Raw genomic sequence first — 20,764 nt, forward strand, 5'->3', positions numbered from 1 at the left:
ACCATTAAACTTCCATTGCTGACCTTCAATTTTCCTTCCAAATGCATCACTTTACGTTACTCTGCATTACATTTCATCTGCCATGTGCCTTCAATTTCACCTGTCTTCCTCTGTCTTCTTGAAGTCTGTGACTCTCCTCTTCATTGTTCCATCTGCAAAATTTGAAATGAAATACTCTTAAGTCCAGATCATTAATAAATATATATATCACAAAGACCAATGGTCCGAATAACGTCATGCTAATTTTTAAAAAAATGCAGTTCCTGAAGGAACTGGGATTGGTTATTATTTTGTCTTCAGAACAAAGAGTCACAGCCTGTCAGTCTTTCCCAATTGAAATAACCTCTCCAGCCTGGCATTTACATTGTAAATCTTTTTTCATCTCTCCGTTACCAGGCTGAATAGTGGCTCCAGGATTTGCAATGTTATGGGTTGCAGTCAAACAAAGAAACATTGAGAATTACTTTCAGAAATCAAGCTTCACCAGAATGTAACAGATAGATACCACACAATGAAAAAATACTTTTTTTTGCTTCATGGAGTGTAGGCATTGCTAACGAGGCCAGCATTTGTTAATCAGCCCTAAATAACCTGGTTGACAGTTAAGAGGCAATCACATTGCTGTGGGTCTGGTTTCATGTGGAAGGAGGGTTAGTTAAGAATAGCAGATCTCCTTCCTGAAAGAGCTTTTATGCAATTGACAGTAGTTACATGGTCACAATGAAGTCAATTTTTTAAAAATTGCAAATCCTTCTATAGAGGATTTCGCTGCTCGTTGGATGCTGCCTGAACTGCTGTGCTCTTCCAGCACCACTAATCCAGTATATCCTTCTATAGAATTCACGTGTCACCACAGTCCAAAGATGTGCAGGTTAAGTGAATTAGCCATACTAAATTGCCCATAGTGTTAGGTGCTTTAGTCAGGGGTGGGGGGGTGGGTTGCTCTTCGGAGGGTCGGTATGGACTTTTTGGGCCGAAGGGCCTGTTTCCACACTGTAGGAAATCTAATCTAATGTACCATGATGGAATGTGAACCCATGTCCCCAAAATATTAACCTGGAGTTCTGGATTGCTCGTCCAGTGACTTTACCACAACATTACTGGTTCCACCCAAGTAACACTGACGGATAGGAAATAATTTCAATATGCTTTAAAGGCCACATTTCTTTTTGACTGTGGACTTAAATTTGGAAAAAGATGCTGTTTTATGGATTCATGGAAAATGTGTTGCAGTTTAAAAAAAAAGTAGTAGACTCGCCAGTTTTAAAGGCGTTTAAATGGTCATTGGATAGTATAGATAGACCAGATTGGTTCCACAGATGAGCGCAACACTGAGGGCTGAAGGGCCTGTACTGCACTGTAATGTTCCATGTTCTATGTTCTAAGTTAACAGAAGTCATTCAATGCTGTATCTGCAATGACACCTTATTCAAACAGTGGGGGAAGACGGTAGACATCTTGGCTCTTTGGGTTGTGTGTATTCAGGAGTAGATTGTGAATGGCTCCGGTTTGAGATAGTACAATACAACTGAAACTGCTAGGTTGTGAAAGGGAAAGCACCTAAATCCACTTATCTCACTTACTGTCTGTCTCACTGGCTCTCGCTCTTGCCCGCTCTCACTGTCAGTTCTTAGAGTATTCTTTTGGAAGAACTTTAAAACACATTATCTTTTGTTATAAGAACTCGTGTTGAAGACCAAACAGTTACAACCACTAGTCAGGCAGGAGTAGAAGCTGATGATTATGAGCTGATCCATAAAGCTAAACCTTTTTTACTGTCAGCCCCATAAACTCAAGAAGGTTGAAGAATGGGAGAATGAAAGTAAGGCAAGTAACCAGTGTAAAGAAAAAACAATAGGAATGCCCCAAGATCCCTCCTTAGATCAGAGGGAAGGTGCTGAAGGTAGAGGTGCAGAATCAAAGGGGCAAGTGGTTTCCTTTCAAAATAAAGTGGGGCACCATTATTCAGAATGTTAGAAGTTATTACGGAATTGAAGGGGATTTGTTGCAGGTCATTTAAAGTGAGTCTGAAATGTTTTCCTTCCAGAGAGTTCAATAAAAGCCAAAGTATTAGTAAATATGATACTAAGAACCAGCAGAACAACACCTCCCCCCACTCTTCCCCACCCCGCCAGAAGAATGGAAGCAAATCATTGTTGACCCCGAGGGACTGTCAAAAAGAAGAAGAAATAGGAGTAATTAAGAAGTCTCCTGTCAACAAAGTTAATTTACTCCTACATAATAATATAGCCTAGTTTTATTATATAAAGTGCAATTGGAGTGTGACTTGTTATCTGGATTAGTGTTAGAAGGAGTAATTCAGCTGTCTGTAGAAATTTGTTATCATTATCTGCCCACCTCATTAGATTAGATTAGATTATTTACAGTGTGGAAACAGGCCCTTCGGCCCAACAAGTCCACACCGCCCCGCCGAAGCGCAACCCATCCATACCCCTACATCTACCCCTTACCTAACACTACGGGCAATTTAGCATGGCCAATCCACCTGGCCCGCACATCTTTGGACTGTGGGAGGAAACTGGAGCACCCGGAGGAAACCCACGCAGACACGGGGAGAACGTGCAAACTCCACACAGTCAGTCGCCTGAGGCGGGAATTGAACCTGGGTCTCTGGCGCTGTGAGGCAGCAGTGCTAACCACTGTGCCACCGTGCCGCCCACAAATGGCATGAAAGCCAAGACCCTCATCAGTGTATTCACCACAAACCCAATATGACTGCATACTATAAAATCCACCATTGATTCCAATGTGGCAGTGCAGCCTTCAGATGCCTGAGGAACAGAATGTTTGAGGCTGGGGACCTAAAACCCAGCACCAAACCCATGATCTATAGAGCAGCTATGATCCCCAAACACCCATGTGCATCAAAAACATGGACCATCAACAGCAGACAGCTCAAATCCCTGGAATATTATCACCAGCATTGCCTTATCAATATTCTGCAAACCCACTGGCAGAATAGATGTACTAACATGAGCATCCTCTCCCAGGTCACTATTGTCAGTATTGAGGCGCAGGTCAAACATGACTAACTGCAGTTGTTGGGCAACATTGTTTGACTCCCTAACTGAGTGCTCTACTCTGAACTCTGCAGTGGTAAATAATAAAAGGAAGGGCGGGGGCAGCAGAGGAAATTCTTTGAGCATGCTCTGAAAGCCTCCCTAATCAAATGGAGCATCCCCACCAAGACATGAGAATTGCCTATCCTAGATTGCACAATGTTGAGAAAGGTGCTTTTAGCATTACTAAGATGAGTATGTGGAGGTCAAGCCCAAGCAGTGGAAATAGAATCCACAGTGTCCCACTCACCTACCTCAAAACCTATGGGCCCTACCTTCAGTTCAAGGAGAACCAGCAGAACAACACCTCCCCCCACTCTTCCCCACCCTGCCAGAAGAATGGAAGCAAATCATTGTTGACCCTGAGGGACTGTCAAAAAGAAGAAGAAATAGGAGTAATTAAAAAGTTTCCTGTAAACAAAGTTAATTTACTCCTACATAATAATTCAGAAAATCTGAGTGAGGTTGAAGAGATGGAACTTTACAGAAATGGATGTTTTCTATCTGGTGTAGTGACCAGAGCAATGTGTAAAATAAGTCCATCACCATATAGATGTTAGACAAGCGGAAGGTTTATTTAAATAAGGGAATAATTCAAAGGAAGCATTTAATACCTCTTCACTCAAGGTGAAGTTACTATAGTTCCACTCACTTATTCCAGTGAGATCTCTGGTGGTGGTTCAACTTAAGGGTCACCATGCCTCAGGCAAGTAGACAGACTGAGAAGCAGAGTCCATCATGGTAACCTCAGCCAGAACAGGAATTGAACCCACACCATTCACATTCCTCTGCATTGCAAACCAACCATCCAGCCAACTGAACCAATCGGCCCCATATTAGCTTGATTAATTGAGGCACAAGACGCAGATCCAGACTTAAATGAACAGTGCAGGCAGTTCACACTGAATCTGATGCTGGAGGAGTTCTAGAGTGTTATTGTAATGAGCAGAGTTCCGGTGAGCTAATGGAGACGTTCTCGTAGATGCACAGATGAGGAATCGATGGTTGTTCATCAATAATAATATCACCATTAACAGCACAGAGGCAGAATGAGTGGAGAGTGGTTAACCACAAGCCTTCTTGGACTCTTCATGTGGACGTACTGGTTACAAAGGCCCAACAACGTCTCTTCTTCCTCAGGCAGCTGAGGAAATTTGGCCTGATGGCGAATACCCTTGCCATCGAGAGCATTTTGTCTGGATGTATAACTACCTGGTTTGGCAACTCTACCATTCAAGATTGGAAACGGTTACAGAGAGTGGTGAACTCAGCCCGGACAATCACAAAGGCCAACCTCACTTCTATAGAATCCATCTACCAGGCCCGCTGTCAAGGAAAAGCATTCTTAAAGATCCATCCCACCCTGGCAATGTTTTTCTACAACCTCTACCTTCAGGGAGAAGGTACAGAGGCCTGAACACACTGATCAGCCAGTTTCATAACAGTTTCTACCCTACTGTTGTTAGAATACTGAATGGACTCATAAACTCTTAACATTCACCTGTACCTATGTTTTTGTTTTTGCCACTGTTTACCTATTATTTACTATCTATGTTATTTAACTATGTGATCTGCCTGTATTGCTCACAAGTCAAAGCTTTTCACTGTGTCTCAGTACACAAAGCAATAAATTCAATTCATTCATTCATTCTTTCACCTGAATGTTGTAAAGAGATCTTGAGTACCACAAGAACTTCCTACATCTATTCCTACAAGAAAATTCAGGCATCAATAAACAGGCACATTGGACAGCATGGTGGCACAGTGGTTAGCACTGCTGCCTCACAGTGCCAGAGACCCGGGTTCAATTCCCGCCAGAGGCAACTGTCTGTGTGGAGTTTGCAATTCTCCCCATGTCTGTGAGGGTTTCCTCCGGGTGCTCCGGTTTCCTTCCACTGTCCAAAAATGTGCAGATTAGGTAAATTGGCCATGCTAAATTGCCCATAGTGTTAGGTGAACTGGTAAATGTAGGGGAATGAGTCTGGGTGGGTTACTCTTTGGAGAGTCGGTGTGGACTTGTTGGGCCAAAGGGCCTGTTTCCACACTGTAAGTAATCTAATCTAATCATTATTTGGCCAAGACTAATAATGACATAATGCAATTCCATAATATATATAGAACACAGAAGAGAGAACTTTACAGCACAGTACAGGCCCTTTGACCCTTGATGTTGTGCCGACCTGTGGAACCAATCTGAAGCCTATCTATCCTACACTATTCCACTTCCATACATGTCAAATCATAGTTAAACCTCAGCAAGTAATTAAATCAACACATTTAACACCCATTCTAGCTTTTGAAGAAGCATTAAAAGTGGCAGTAGATTGCACGGAGAAGTTACTGAAACAAGAGTAGGACATTGGTATATCCTTACAATTATGAATATGACACCTAATTTCTAGAGGCTAGTCCTTTGAGGACAATAACTGCTAAGGTGGTAGTGGAAAAGTTAATTCAATTTTTCACTTGCTATGACAATTGAAATATAATCAGACCAAGGCTCTAAGTTTATGTCCAAAAATATTCAGGTCACCAGCAATCTGGTTATAAAACAATTGAAGTCTACTGTCTATCATCTACAAACGATTTTTGGAAAGACACCATCAGATTCTCAAGATGATGATCAAAACCTACATATCCACAGGATTAGAAAAAGGATTAGATTTCCTAATATTTGCTACCAGAGATTCCCCAAATGAATCTCCTGGCTTCAGGACATTTGAACTAATCTACAATCATGAGAATAAGAGGTCATTAAAATGACAAAGTTGAAATTCTTAAGATGAAAGAATAAATATTCAATGTTGGATTATGTGTCTCTATTTCTAGAGAGACTTAGAGGACATGTAAAGTCATGAAGGAGCATTTAAAAACTCATAAGAAAACATAGTAGCAAAGTGAAGACAAATATGCTATGACTAGAACATTTCATGTAGGAGATGCAATTCTGGTATTATTACCCCTTTTAAGTGAATGTCTAAAAAACAAAATTCAATGGTCGCTACAAGGTATTTAGGAAGATTACTAAAGTGACTTATCTCAAAGATACTGCTGATTGCAGAAATATCACAGAATGATACCATCAGAGGGAAGAAGATAAGTAAATACGAATGTGTCACTTGGTAAGAGGATGACAGAGGTAGTAAGAGTGAAATGGAATAGGAAGTAGTGAGAGAAGTGCTGTTGTTGGTCCTCCTGACAGCATTATAAGTGACAATGCTCCTCTATGGAACATCTGGTTCAGTAGTCAATGTGTTAATGATTTCTCAGTTGAAATCTGTTTGTATTATACTGCAACCTTCTCACACAACAGTAACTCAACACAGCAACAAAGCTTGGAGTTCTTAATTTGAATCTCAAGGCACATAGACACTCTTGGAACCAAGCCACACATCTCACACCAGTGCCAACTTGAGGTCCTAATCTGGAGTCCGGCTTTTCATTTGGACAAAAAAGATGTTGTATCATAACTTAAAGAAGAGTTCTGAGTTCTCCCCATGTTTCAGCCAGTATTCCCCCCTCAACTCAACATAATATAAAACAGATCAACTGGTTGTTTAGGTGGGACTATCTTGTGGACAAATTAGCTGGCAGATTGACACATCACAACAATGACTGCTATTCGGACAAAATGCACTGACTGTATGGAATTTTGGGACATCCTTTGAAATAATTCCATAGAAGCTAGTATCCATCACCAAGTCACCCTTTATTTAAATGCGGAGAGTCCGTGACACCGATCCAGCTCCCTCAGAGCCAGCTGTTAAACTGAACAGAACGTCTGACACTCCTGTTCTTATCTGTCAGCAAGGGCTCCCTGATTGGATCAGTTTAACACTCCCAGTCAGGGAACTCATATTCTACGATCTTGTTAAAATCACTACACTTTTAACTGAAGTACTGGAGGAGGTTTGATTTGCCAAAAGAGCTGTTTTTTTGGATGAGGCACTAAATCAAGGCCCAAATGCCCCCTCAGACAGATATTAATAAAGCTATGCCATAATTTAGAAATGGAACAGTGCCATTCTCCTTGATTTTCTGAGGTTAATATTTATCCTCAACAAGCATCACTAAAACAATTTGTTCAGTCATTGTCAGATTGCTACTTGTGTAAAAATGTACCCCATTTGCCGTGATATGATTTGGGATCTCCTGAGTTTGCAAAAGACACAATGAAAATGCAAATCTGCTTTCTTCCTGTATAATCTTATGTGAATAAGTTGAAATCACAATCAAACTTGTGCACAGTATCACAAATTCTTGAGGGAGGCTTAATTTAATTTAGATATATTCACCTCCTGGACATTATTATCCCTGAGTCTGAATTTACTATAATTAAAGTCTTACTAAATTAGGTAGTTAAAACAATAACAGAAATTAAGTCAGCCATTACTAATTGCAGTTACATTGTGAACTGAGATGTTCCAATAGCACATCAACATTTATCTGAGTTAGAGCCAATCAGCAGGAAAAGGGATTACATTTATCATATCTCATCCCCTGCAGTAATTGAAGCTGTAACGAGATAATGCATGCAAGCTAGTTGGAAACTTCTAACTCACGTACAATATTTGAGGTGGATGGTTAAAGGATGTCTAATTTGCCATCATATGAATAGTGTCCCCTGTTATAGCAAATTGATAATAATTTGATGCCTGTGGTGAAGTCTTAGTTTGCCTTTAATTTGTTACATTGTTATTGAAGTGAGAGAGAATTCATTCGCCATGACTTTAGATTTTCTTAGTTCAGGCATGTCATTCAGTGAATAGAATCGATTGTGCCATTCAGTGTATCTGATGCCTCAATTGTGCACTGGAAAGAAGTAAGAGTTGGATTTTGAAATGATGGAGGCTGTTCACTTGTTGTACAATCTATGCTACAAACAAATAGAGGAAGAATCAGCTATTTTTGCCTGAAGTAAAAGCATTGATACTTCCACTTGTAACAAGTTACTGACGGCAGGATGAGAAACATGCATCACTCCTCCATAAAAGCTGAGCCATTGGGCAAACTTGTGGCAACCAGCCAATTAGATATGGAGGAGTGAGGGGTCCCAGTCCATCTTAAGGTAGAGATGGGCAGGAAGTGGCTGAACCTGTAGTTTCTACATTGGGTTGAAGGTCCAGCTGTAATATTTAAACAGCACCTGGACAGGCTATCAATCCTTAATATCCAGCTATTTGTGAGGAGTTCACAATCTGCGGCAGTATTGTATATCTCCTACCTCTATCATTCTCCTGGATCTCGGGAATTGCTGCCACGCATCTGGATCAAATGCTATCTCAAATAAAAACAGAAATCAGTGGAAAATTTCAGCAGGGATGATAGCATCTGCAGAGAGAAAGCAAAGTTCACATTTCGGGTCCAGTGACCCTTCTTTAGAAGTATCTCCCTTTGTAGACCACGACTGGCCCCATGATTCTGTGATAACTCCTGGCAGGTTCTCTTCCAGACAGTTCAGGAATGGTGGGAGGGCATGCTTTCCAATGCTGGTCCTCTTGCCTAACAAAAGCGGCCTGGATAGAAGTGGCAATGCACATTAGCAGCTCACAGACCCATAAATCAGATTGTGTCCACAGCTGCAAAAGGGTGAACAACCTCCTGAACTGTGCAAAGATCAGTGGCATTGTGCAGTCCTACAATGTGTCTTTCATCACTCTGCAAAGATAAGTGACATGGTGAAGTCCCTGCTATGTGACTTTCATAAAGGCATCAAACAATGGAAGTGTGCCGGAGGAGGTGGATGCTAGACAAGCCATTTGATTCCAGCCTTTGCACAGATGATACATACGGACTGAATGTGGGACAGCCAGTTCCAGCAGTGAATGCTATACCTGTTGCAGGAGTGTGCATGTATGGAACACTTACAAAGGAGGCCTAACATTTAATAGTGACAGATGTGCTAAAGATCTGCAAAAATCACGTTCTGACACTTAAAGTAAGAATGAGGTATGGGTCATGCACTGCTGAAGAATTCAATGAACTTGATGACAGGACCTGGCATATACATTACAATGACAGGCTCTTGTGTTTGTATGCTCAAGCTTAACAATTCAGATGTACTTATCACAGCATGCAAGAGTATAGAGCTCAGAAAGTTGGAGATCGAGACATTTATACCATTAGGACACATGATATGGTGATGGCATTCTGATCTCCTGTAAAGGTGCATTGTATGTCAGCTACAAGACCTAGCATCCCCCTTTTTTCAAAGAAAAGATATCCGAAACAAATATACATAATTACACATAGGCAAGCACATGTTGTCAATTCAACCATGATACAGGCATGTGAAAACACAGTTAGCAAGATAAATCATGCAAATTTCGATATAGCGTTTTGGAGGATTGCAATACGTCCTAACCTGATAATCATAAACCCACCTGGAAAGGTATGAGATAATTTCAGAGGCTCTTGGCTAATCTGGTTGTCTTGCCACTGGTCGCAAAATCATCATCATCCCACTCACTTCCTCACTCACTGCATGCATGATTGGCATTGGTGTGTGTGACAAATGTCATTCCACTATTTCCCAAAGGAGCAAGAGAAAGAACAGGAGCTGCAGACCTGTTAGCGTGTTGTCAGCAGTAAGGAGAACCTATCACAAAACACATGATAAATGGACACTGGGATAAAAATGATCTGATTGGCCACAGTCAGAATGGATTTGCAAATGGAAAATGGTGTATGACAAATTTATTGGGAGATTTTTGAGGATGCTATTAAAAACAATTGATCAAAGGGAATTAATTGAATGTAACACATTTGGATTTCCAGAGGTTTTTGAAGAAATCTCCAACAGAAGGTTGGTTGGTAAATTAAAACATATGGTGTTGGAGATAATGGCATGGCTAAGAATTGATAAAAATACAGAAAACATAGAGTAAGAATAAATGGGTCATTCTTACACTGGCAGACAGTGTGTAGTGTGGTATTGCAAGGAACATTACTTGGGTCCCACTTGTTCATAATATACATCAATGATTTGGATGTGGGGACCAAATGCAATATTTCAAAATTTGCAGACAATACAATATCAAACAGGAAAGAATATTGTGAGGGAAATGTAAAACATTTTCAGGATGATCTGGATAGATATAGTGATTAGGCAAGACCATGATAACATAAACTGGAAAACTGTGAGCATATCCATTACTTAAATGGTGAGAGTTTGGAAAGGGATTTGGATGCCCTTGTCAATAAGTCACTGAAGTAAAAACAATAACTGCAGATGCACTGTCCCCTTGACTTGTCCGGACTTGTCCGATCTGCCTAGCTCCTTTTCCACCTATCCACTCCACCCTGACCTATCACCTTCATCTCCTCCCCCACTCACCCATTGTACTCTATGCTACTCTCTCCCCACCCCCACCCTCCTCTAGTTTATCTCTCCATGCTTCAGGCTCACTGCCTTTATTCCTGATGAAGGGCTTTTGCCCGAAACGTCGATTTCGCTGCTCGTTGGATGCTGCCTGAACTGCTGTGCTCTTCCAGCACCACTAATCCAGAATAAGTCACTGAAGGCTAACATGCAGGTGCAACAAGTTATTAGTTAAACTCTAATGGAATGTTAGCCTTTATTGCAAGAGGATTTGAGTTCAGAAGTAGTGAAGTTTTGCTTCAATTACATAGATGGCATCTGGAGCAGAGTTTTGACCTCTCTATCCCAGTAAAGATATTTTGTTACACAGTAAGTGCAACTAATGTTCACTAGATTTGTTCACTAGATGATGAAACTGTCCTGTGAAGAGAGATTGGGCGAACTGGGCCTTTATTCTTGAGAGTATTGAAGAATGAGAGATGATCTCTTTAAAAACTTAAAGGAACAGACAGGTTAGATTCAGTTAAGATGTTTCCTCTGTTATGGGCTAAGCCAGACCACTCAAAACATTCTTAAGCAGGCAACCCAGACCATAACTTGGCAATTTGTTTCGTTAAGTGCACAGTGAAAATTACCCAGAGTAAGTTAGCAAGGTTGACCACCAGGTTAATAACAGACAAAAATTTATTTACAAAATTGCACAATAAAACACAAAGAGAAGAATAATGAACCCCTACAGAACTCAGTCTATCCAAACTAGACTTAATTATGCTGTTCCGAATACACACAACAGTCCCAATAAGCAAAGCCCCTTAGAGGTTGGAGCCAGGAGGGAAAAGAAAGAGAGAGAGAGAGAGTTTGTTTCCACACAGCTCACTGTTGAACTCCCAACCAGTTCTGAATTGAACTAAACAGCTAAGCTCAAAAGCTGACCACTCCCCTTTCATTCTCCAGGTCACTGCTAAAACATGACCACTTTGGCCTGAAATTTCATCTGTTTACATAGAAACAAAAAGACCTCTCAATACCCTTTAATCTCTGTACTGAACAAGACTAATCAGAACTGAGAGTGGTTTATTAACCCTCTGAAAAAAATCTAAGGCCAGTTTGGAAGAATGGAACTGCTTTCAGAAAAATGAAACCAGCTTTAGAACATAGAACATAGAACAATGTTGCGCCAACTTGTGAACTATTCTCAGCTCGTCCCCCTACACTATCCCAAAATCGTCCATGTGCTTATCTAAGGATTGTTTAAATCTCTGTAATGTGGCTGAGTTGACTACATTAGCAGGTAGGGCATTGCACGCCCTTACCACTCTCTGCGTAAAGAACTTGCCTCTGACATCTGTCTAAAATCTATCACCCCTCAATTTTTAGTTATGCCCTCTCGTACAAGCTGACGTCATCATCCTAGGAAAATGCCTTTCACTGTCTACCCTATCTAATCCTCTGATCATCTTGTATGTCTCTATCAAATCCCCCCCTCGCCGCCTTCTTTCCAATGAGAACAGAACCAAGTCTCTCAGCCTTTCCTCATAAGACCTTCCCTCTAGACCAGGCAACATCCTGATAAATCTCCTCTGCACCTTTTCCAATGCTTCCACATCCTGCCTGTAATGGGGCGACCAGAACTGTACACAATATTCCAAGTGTGGCCACACCAGCATTTTGTATAGTTGCAGCATGATATTGCGGTTCTGGAACTCAATCCCTCTACCAATGAAACCGAACACACTGTATGCCTTTTTAACAGCACTATCCACCTGGGTGGCAACTTTCAGGGATCTATGCACATGGACTCCAAGATCCCTCTGCACATCCACATGTCCAAGAATCTTTCCATTGACCCAGTACTCTGCCTTCCTGTTATTCTTCCCAAAGTGAATCACCTCACATTTAACTGCATTGAACTCCATTTGCCACCTCTCAGCCAAATCCTGCAGTCTATCCAAGTCCTCCTTCAACCTGTAACGTTCTTCCAAACTGTCCACTACTCCACCGACTTTAGTGTCGTCTGCAAATTTACTAATCCATCCACCTATGCTTGCGTCAAAGTCATTGAAAAAAATGTCAAACAACAGTGGTCCCAAAACAGATCCTTTTAGCACACCAGTAACTGGACTCCAGACTGAATATTTTCCATCAACCACCACTCGCTGCCTTCTTTCAGATCGCCAGTTTCTAATCCAACCTGCTAAATCAATTCCATGCCTCTGCATTTTCTCCATCAGCCTACCATGTGGAACCTTATCAAAGGCTTTACTGAAGTCCATCTATACCACATCAACTGCCCTACCCTCATCTACATGCTTGGTCACCTTCTCAAAAAACTCAATGAGGTTCGTGAGACACGACCTGCCCTTGACGAAACCATGTTGACTATCTGAAATCAAATTGTTGCTTGCTCGATGATTATAAATCTTATCTTTTATAATCCTTTCCAATAACAGAAGCAAGGCTCACTGGTCTATAATTACCTGGGTCATCTCTGTTGACCTTCTTGAACAAGGGCACAACATTTGCAATCGTCCTGTCCTCAGGTACCAAACCTGTAGACAATGACGACTCAAATATCAAAGCCAAAGGTTTTCTCCTCCCTAACTTCCCAGAGAATCCTCAGATAAATCCCAGCTGGCCCAGGGGACTTGTGTACTTTAACTCCTTCTAGGATTGATAACACCTGTACTTAACTAACCTTGATCCTTTCTAGTCTAATATCTAGTACTTCATTCTTCTCCTGTACAATATTCTCCTTTTCCTGAGTGAACACCAATGAGAAATGTTCATTTAGCACCTCTTCGATCTCTACAGGGTCCATACTCAACTTCCCACTTCTGTCTAGACTGGCCCTATTCCTACCCTAATCATCCTTTTATTCCTCATATACTTAAAGAAAACTTTAGGGTTCTCCTTTATTCTATTTGCTAAAGACTGCTCGTGTCCTCTCTTTGCTCTTCTTAACTCTCTCTTTAAATCCTTCCCAGCTGATCTGTAACTCTCCATCACCTCAACTGTACCATCTTTCCTCATCAACACATAAGCCTCTTTCTTCTTCTTAACAAGAGATGCAATTCCTGTAGTAAACCACGGTTCTCTTACCTTATCACTTCCTCCCTGCCTGACAGGGACATACCTATCAAGGACAGACAATATCTGTTCCTTAAACCAGCTCCACATTTCCATTGTCTGCATCCTCTGCATTTTACTATCCCATTCTATGCATCCTAATTCTTGCCTAATCGCATTATAATTGTCTTTGCCCCATCGATAACTCTTGACCTGTGGCATGTACCTATCTCTTTCCATCGCTAAACTAAATGTAACTGAATTATGGTCACTCTCTCCAAAGTGCTTACCTACAACTAAATCAAACACCTGGCCTGGTTCATTAACAAGCACTAGACCCAGTGTGGCCTCCCCTCTTGTCGGCCCTTCGACATACTGTGTCAGGAAATCCTCCTGTACACATTGGACAAAAACTGATCCATCTAATGTACTAAAGTTATCGCATTTCCAGTCAATGTTGGGGAAGTTAAAGTCCCCCAAAAGGGCCACACTGTTCCTTGCACTCCTACCCAGAATAATTTTGCTAATCCTCTCTTCCACCTCCCTGGAACTCTGCGGAGGTCTATGAAAAACTCCAAGAAATATGACCTCTCCTCTCCTTTTTCTAACCTCAGCCCACACTACCTCAGTAGATGAGTCCTCATCAAAATTTCTCTCAGCCATTGTGATACTATCTTTGACTAACAAGGCCACGCCTCCCCCTCTTTTACCGCCTTGCCTGTTTTTAATGAAAGATCTAAACCCTGGAACCTGCAACATCCATTCCTCATCCTGCTCTATCCATGTCTCTGAAATGGCTACAACATTGAAGTCCCAGATACCTATCCATGCTGCAAGCTCACCTACCTTATTTCGGATACTTCTGGCATTGAAGTAGACACGCTTTAAACCAGTTTGCTGTCTGCCAGCACATTCCTGTGACCCTGAAATCCTGTCTCTGTCCTTCCTACTCTCATCCTCCTGTGCACCTGCAGCTACACCTCAGGTTCCCATCCCCCTGCTGAGCTAGTTTAAACCCACCCGAATAGCACCAGCAAATTTCCCACCCAGGATATTAGTACTTCTCTGGTTCAAGTGAAGACCATCTGTTTGTACAAGTCCCACCTCCCCCAGAATGAGCCCCAATTATCCAAGTGCCTGAAACCCTCTGTCCTGCACCATCCTTGCAGCCACATGTTCAGTTGATATCTCTCCCCATTCCTTGCCTCGTTATCACGTGGCACGGATAACAAACCAGAGATAACAACTCTGTTCTAGCTCTCAGCTTCCACCCTAGCTCCCTGAAATCCTACCTTACATCCCTTTCCCTCTTTCTATTTATGTCATTGGTACCTACATAGACAACGATATGAGGCTGGTCACCCTCTCCCTTCAGGACCCAAAAGATACCTCTCCCCTTGTGACACCTCCCCCCTTAAAAAAATGAACAATCAATATCAAAAGATGGCTTCATTTTGAAAACCCTTCAAAAATCTGGTTAGTAGTTTAAACACACATATACTCTATACTAACTATAAACATGCAAACATGCACGACCACATGTGAATTCAAACTGTGGCAAACCCGTTACCGAACACCTCAGTATCTCATTCGAGTCTCGATAACACATCAGCAATCACGTTTTCACGACCTGCTACATGCACAATTGTCAAATTGAATGGTTGCAACAACAAGCTCAATGTAAACAGACTGGCATTTTTGTCCTTAAATTTTTCCACAAATGCCAATCAAAACAGTTGTCTCAGATGCATTGCTGGTAATATATACACTGAAATGTTGTAATGCCAACACCAAGCTTAAAATCTCTTTCTCCACTGTTGAATATTCTTTTGATGAACCTTGACCTTCCTGGATAAATACCAAATGGGTCTTTCTATCCTTTTGTCATCCTCCTGCAGGAGCGTCACACTGACACCCACATCACTGGCATTGATAACCATCTTGAAAGGCTTCATGTAATCAAATATGGCTAAATCTGGGGCAGTGGTTAACACAGTTTTCAGGCTGTCAAATGCCTTTTGACAATCCGCTGTCCACCGAAACTTCTTGCCCTTTTTTAAACAATTCGTTGAGTGGAGCAGCCACACTACTAAAGTTCAGCACAAACCTTCAGTAAAATCCACTTAATCCCAGGAATTGTAGTACTGCATTTTTTTGTTGACGGTGTGGAAAATTCCCCATTACTTTCATTTTCGCATCCCGTGGGGCCATTTGACCATGTCCAATAACATGGCCCAGGCAGGTGACTCTGGCAAATTCACTTTTAGCTAGCTTTACCACCTACTGAATTCTGCCTTCTGAAGTCAATCAAACAAGTCCGATAAATGCTGTAAATGTTCCTTCTATGAAAGACTAAAAATCACCAGGTCATCAATATACACCACACAGTTGGGTAATCCAGCAATGACCTTAAATGTGGCTGGAGCATTTTTTGTACCAAATGGCATGACTTTGAACTGGTAAAGTCCATTTTGCACTACAAAAGCTGAAATTACCTTTGCTCTCTCCGACAGAGGTACTTGCCATTAGCCTCAGAGCAAGTTCAACGTAGAAATGTAAGTTGCTTGTCCCACTTTTTCAACACAGTCCTCCAACTGTCAGTCTCTGTATCGGCATTGTCTTTGCAACGTTCCACACATAACCGTTGTGTACCATCTGGCTTTGGCACCATGATGATGGGTGAGCTCCAGTCACTGTAACTCACTTTGATTATGCCACCTTGGAGCATGCACTCTATCTCCTTCTGAATCTGTGCCAACTTTAGAGGGTTATGTTTATAAGGATGTTGCTTAATCGGAACAGCCTCTCCTCTATCTACATCATGCACAATTAGGTTAATATTTCCCAGTTTATTTCCGCATATCTCACCATGACATAGGAATAACTCTTTCAGGTCATTTCAATTTTCTTGTGGAAGGTAACTCAATAATTTATTCCAATTTTTGACAACTTCCTCATTGTCCAGTTTGGATTGAGGAATGTCCAATTTAGAGTCCTCTGAACTTTGTTCTTCCTTCTGTGCTGTCATCATTATCACCTTCTCCTCTTGCTTTCCTTCCTCATCAAAGTACCGTTTGAGCATATTCACATGACACTTTGTAAGATTTCTTCCAGTCTGGAGTCCTTACCAAGTAGTTCACCTCACTCAATTTCTTCTCAGTTTGATACAGTCCACTAAACCTTGCTTTTAAAAGCTCACCTGTTACTGGAAGTAACATCAATGCATTATCCGCAATTGCAAAATTGTGAATTTGTGATTTCTTATCCACTTCCTGTTTCATTGTATGCTGTGATACCTTTAAATGCTGTCTAGCCAACTCTCCAGCTCTATTTAATTGTTCACTAAAGTTTGACACATAGTCCAAATGGGTGGTCACTGAATTCTGACTTATTAATTTCTCCTTAATCAATTTTAACCATCTTCTTACTTCATGCCTAAAAATTAATTCAAATGGACTAAATTTGGTCAATTCATTCAGTGCATCTTTGATTGCACAAAGTACAAATGGAACTCTCTTATCCCAATCATCTGGACAATCCTGACCATAATCCCTCAACATGGACATCAAACATAGTGTTTGATGCCATTTCTCTAGCACTCCCTGCGATTCCAGGTGGTATACAGTAGGTTTGAGTTGCTTTATTCCCAAGTTTTCCATAACCTCCTTGAATAGTTTGGATGTGAAGTTTGACCCTTGATCTGACTGGATCTCTATTGGCAGTCTGTATCTAGTAAAAAATTTCAGTAATTCTTCTACAACCCTTTTAGCTGTGATGCTGCGTAATGGGATTGCCTCTGGAAATTTAGTCGACACATCCATTATTATTAATAAATACTTATTCCCACTTTTTGTTTGAGGTAAGGGATCTATGCAATCAATCAAGACTCTTGTGAGAGATTCCTCAAATGCTGGAATTGGTATTAAAGGTGCAGGTTTTATTACTGCCTGCGGTTTTCCGATTAGCTGACAAGTAATACACATCTGGCAAAATTCAACTACATCTTTGCATAGTAAAAATGTCTTTGCATTGTAGTCTGTGTTTTCTTCACCCCTAAATGACTACCAGTGAATCACCTATATCATTTTCAAGGACAAATTGTATTCCTGGAGCTGAGAGTTTGTCCAGCACTCATACCACAAATTCTCCACTCTTCTCTGGACTGTCAAGCCTCACTTTACACAATTAAGCACTTTTTGTCTCACCATGAATTCCTGTTACCTGTAGCTTTTCTGGCAATAGTCCCTCGGGAGTACATATCTCCTCCTCTCTCAGCATTGCATACTGAGAGCATCCTGTGTCCCTTAATATTGTAACCTCCTTACCTACTGCTCCAGGCCTAAATGAATAAATGTTACCTTTGCATGTATTTTCTTTGTTACATTGTTACACTTTGTTACAATGAAAACACCAGAGCTTTTTAACTCCTTTGTCCTCCTCAAGGGTTTCTTTTTTAATCTGTGGTAAACTATCCTTATGATCTTCACTGAGATCTACCTTTCCCTTTCCACATGAGGATTTCTCTTTGCCCCAGTTTCTATCTCACATGGACGGAAATCGATTCTGGAAGCCAAACTGAGTTTTATGGACCAATTCATAATCATCAGCCACTTCAGCTGCTAACCTTGCTGTTTTAACTCTCTGCTCTTCCACATGCGTTTGCACTACTTCAGGCAGTGAATTTTTGAATTCCTCCAAAATAATTACGTCTCTAAGGGCATCATAGGTTTGCTCAATTTTTAAAGCTCTTATCCATCTATCAAAATTACTCTGTTTGATCCTTTCAAACTCAATGTAGGTTTGACCAGGGTCCTTCCTTAGATTCCTGAAATGTTGTCTATTGGCTTCTTGTACAAGGTCATATGCATTTAAAATGGATTTTTTCATCTCCTCATACTCCCCAGATACCTCCTCTGATCGTGATGTGAATACTTTACGAGCCCTACCGACAAGTTTCGTTTGGATCAACAAAACCCACATTGTTACTGGCCACTGCATTTGTTTAGCCACCTTTTCAAATGAGATGAAATCAAATTTAGGCAATGATTAGATTACTTACAATATGGAAACAGGCCCTTTGGCCCAACAAGTCCACAGCGACCCTCTGAAGAGTATCCCACCCAGACCCATTCCCCTACATTTACCCCTTCACCTAACACTATGGGCAATTTAGCATGACCAATTCACCTAACCTGCGCATTTTTGGACTGTGGGAGGAAACCGGAGCACCCGGATGAAACCCGCGCAGACACGGGGAATGTGCAAACTCCACACAGACAGTTGCCTGAGGCAGGAATTGAACCCGGGTCTCTGGTGCTGTGAGGTAGCAGTGCTAACCACTGTGCCACCAAGCTGCCCACCACTGTGCCACCATGCCACCCAGTGCTTGAACATACTTAAACAGTTTCTCACTAGGTTTCTGACTACCAGGGGCTTGCTCATCCTCACTCTCTTCCTCACTAAGCCTACCTTCAGCCTTTATTTCCAGCCTTTTAAGCTTTTCTTTTTAAGTGTCAGCTTTTGAAGTTTTTCTTTCTCTGCTCTCTCTTTTTCCCTCTCCTCTGCTGCTTTCTCTTTTTCTTTCTCTTCTGCTTTTAATCGTAACTCAAACTGTTTCATTTCTGCTGCCCTTTCCTTATCCCTCACCTCTAACTCAAGCTGCTCCATTTGCAATTGATTCTGATGGTTTCTCCAGCAAGTTTAAATGCTGAGCTACTGCTGTAATTATCGCTCCTTTCCTCACAGAAGCAGGCAGTTCCAATTCCAGCTGGTTTGCTAATTCCTGTAGCTACGTCTTATTCACTTTTTGCAAGCCTTCCAAAGTCACTGCATCCACATCTGGAAAACCTTTGGTGACTGAAATAGCCATTAGTATTCCAAGCTTTGTCTACCTAACCAAACCAACACCTGAAATAAAGACACTACCACCTACCACTCGCTGTTTAAACTCCCACAAAGAGTCTCCAATCTATTATGGGCTAGGCCAGACCACTCAAAATATTCTTAAGCAGGTAGCCCAGACCATAACTTTGCAATTTGTTTTGTTAATTGTACAGTGAAAATTACCCAGAGTAAATTCGCAAGATTAACTACCAGATTAATAACAGACAAAAATTTATTCACAAAATTACACAATGAAACACAAAGAACAGAATAAAGAACCCCTACAGAATTCAGTCAATCCAAACTAGACTTAATTATGCTGACCCAAATACACACAACAGTCCCAATAAGCAAACCCCCTTAGAAACCAGTATAAATGAATGGAACAGATGCTTACAGGTTGGAGTTAGAAGGGCAGAGAGAGAGAGGGAGTTTGTTTCGACACAGCTCACTGTTGAACTCCCAACCGGTTCTGGATTGAACTAAACTGCTCAGCTCGAAAGCTAACCACTCCCCTTTCAGTCTGGAGGTCACTTCTAAAACATGACCACTTTGGCCTGAAGTCTCATCTGTTTGCATATAAACAAAAAGGCCTCTCAATACCCTTTAATCTCTGTACCAAATGAGACTAATCGGAACTGAGAAGCGGTTTATGACCCCTCTGAAAAACAAAATCAAAGGACGTAGTATCCTTGAGAAATGGAACAGCTTTTAGAAAAAAGCAACCAGCTTTGTGACACTCCTGACTGGGGACTTTAAAACCAGGAGAAACAATTTCAAAGTAGGGAGGATTGTAACTGAAATATGAAGAATTATTTTACTCAAAAAGTGATGAATGTTTATAATTATCTATGCTGGAGAGCTGTAAAAGCTCAGTCCTTTGAATATATTTAAAGTCGAGGTTGATAAAACTTGATTATCAAAGTCATAAAGGTTTATGGCAATATATAGGAAAAGGTATTGAAATGCTCAAGCAGCCATGATCATATTAAATCATTGACCAGGTTCAATGGACTGAACGGTCTACTCTTGTTCTTACATTCCTTTGGTCTGCACTGGTCTCTGTTTCTTTGCCACATGACAACATTATTCGCAATTATGTAACCTGGGCCGTTTGCATATCTTGGAAACCTCTGTTTGTAGTCACTATTTCTAACTGTGATTTCTGGCTCACACTCTGTCTGATGGATAATTTTCTATCTCCTTGCTGGTTGAGTGTTCCTTTCATTCTCCTTTGTTGTTGAAGGAGAATGCCTCATATCTTGAAATGATTGAACAATTAGTTGCTCAGCTAGGTCATTCACTTGCCTTCCAAATGGAAATTGAGCCGGGAACGGTAGTCTGTTTTCCATTGGTGCTGTATGAAAATATCTTGCTTTGTTGCACTACTCTTGATGAGTAGGGATTTGATAGC

General features: G+C 41.2%; 1 long non-coding RNA gene across 1 annotated transcript in view; it reads right to left on the reverse strand.

Moving 5' to 3' along the window:
* The window catches only part of LOC140493735 (uncharacterized), a 29,575-nt gene extending 9,761 nt beyond the window's left edge, over positions 1–19,814 (reverse strand). The window contains exons 1-2 of the long non-coding RNA XR_011963754.1: positions 19,748–19,814; positions 24–152 (exon numbers count right to left, since the gene is read on the reverse strand). This is a non-coding gene — a long non-coding RNA (uncharacterized lncRNA). The remainder of the gene's footprint in view (positions 1–23; positions 153–19,747) is intronic.
* Positions 19,815–20,764: the final 950 nt, after the last annotated feature.

Source organism: Chiloscyllium punctatum, chromosome 22 (assembly GCF_047496795.1).
Source record: "Chiloscyllium punctatum isolate Juve2018m chromosome 22, sChiPun1.3, whole genome shotgun sequence".
Taxonomy (NCBI): Eukaryota; Metazoa; Chordata; class Chondrichthyes; order Orectolobiformes; family Hemiscylliidae; genus Chiloscyllium; species Chiloscyllium punctatum.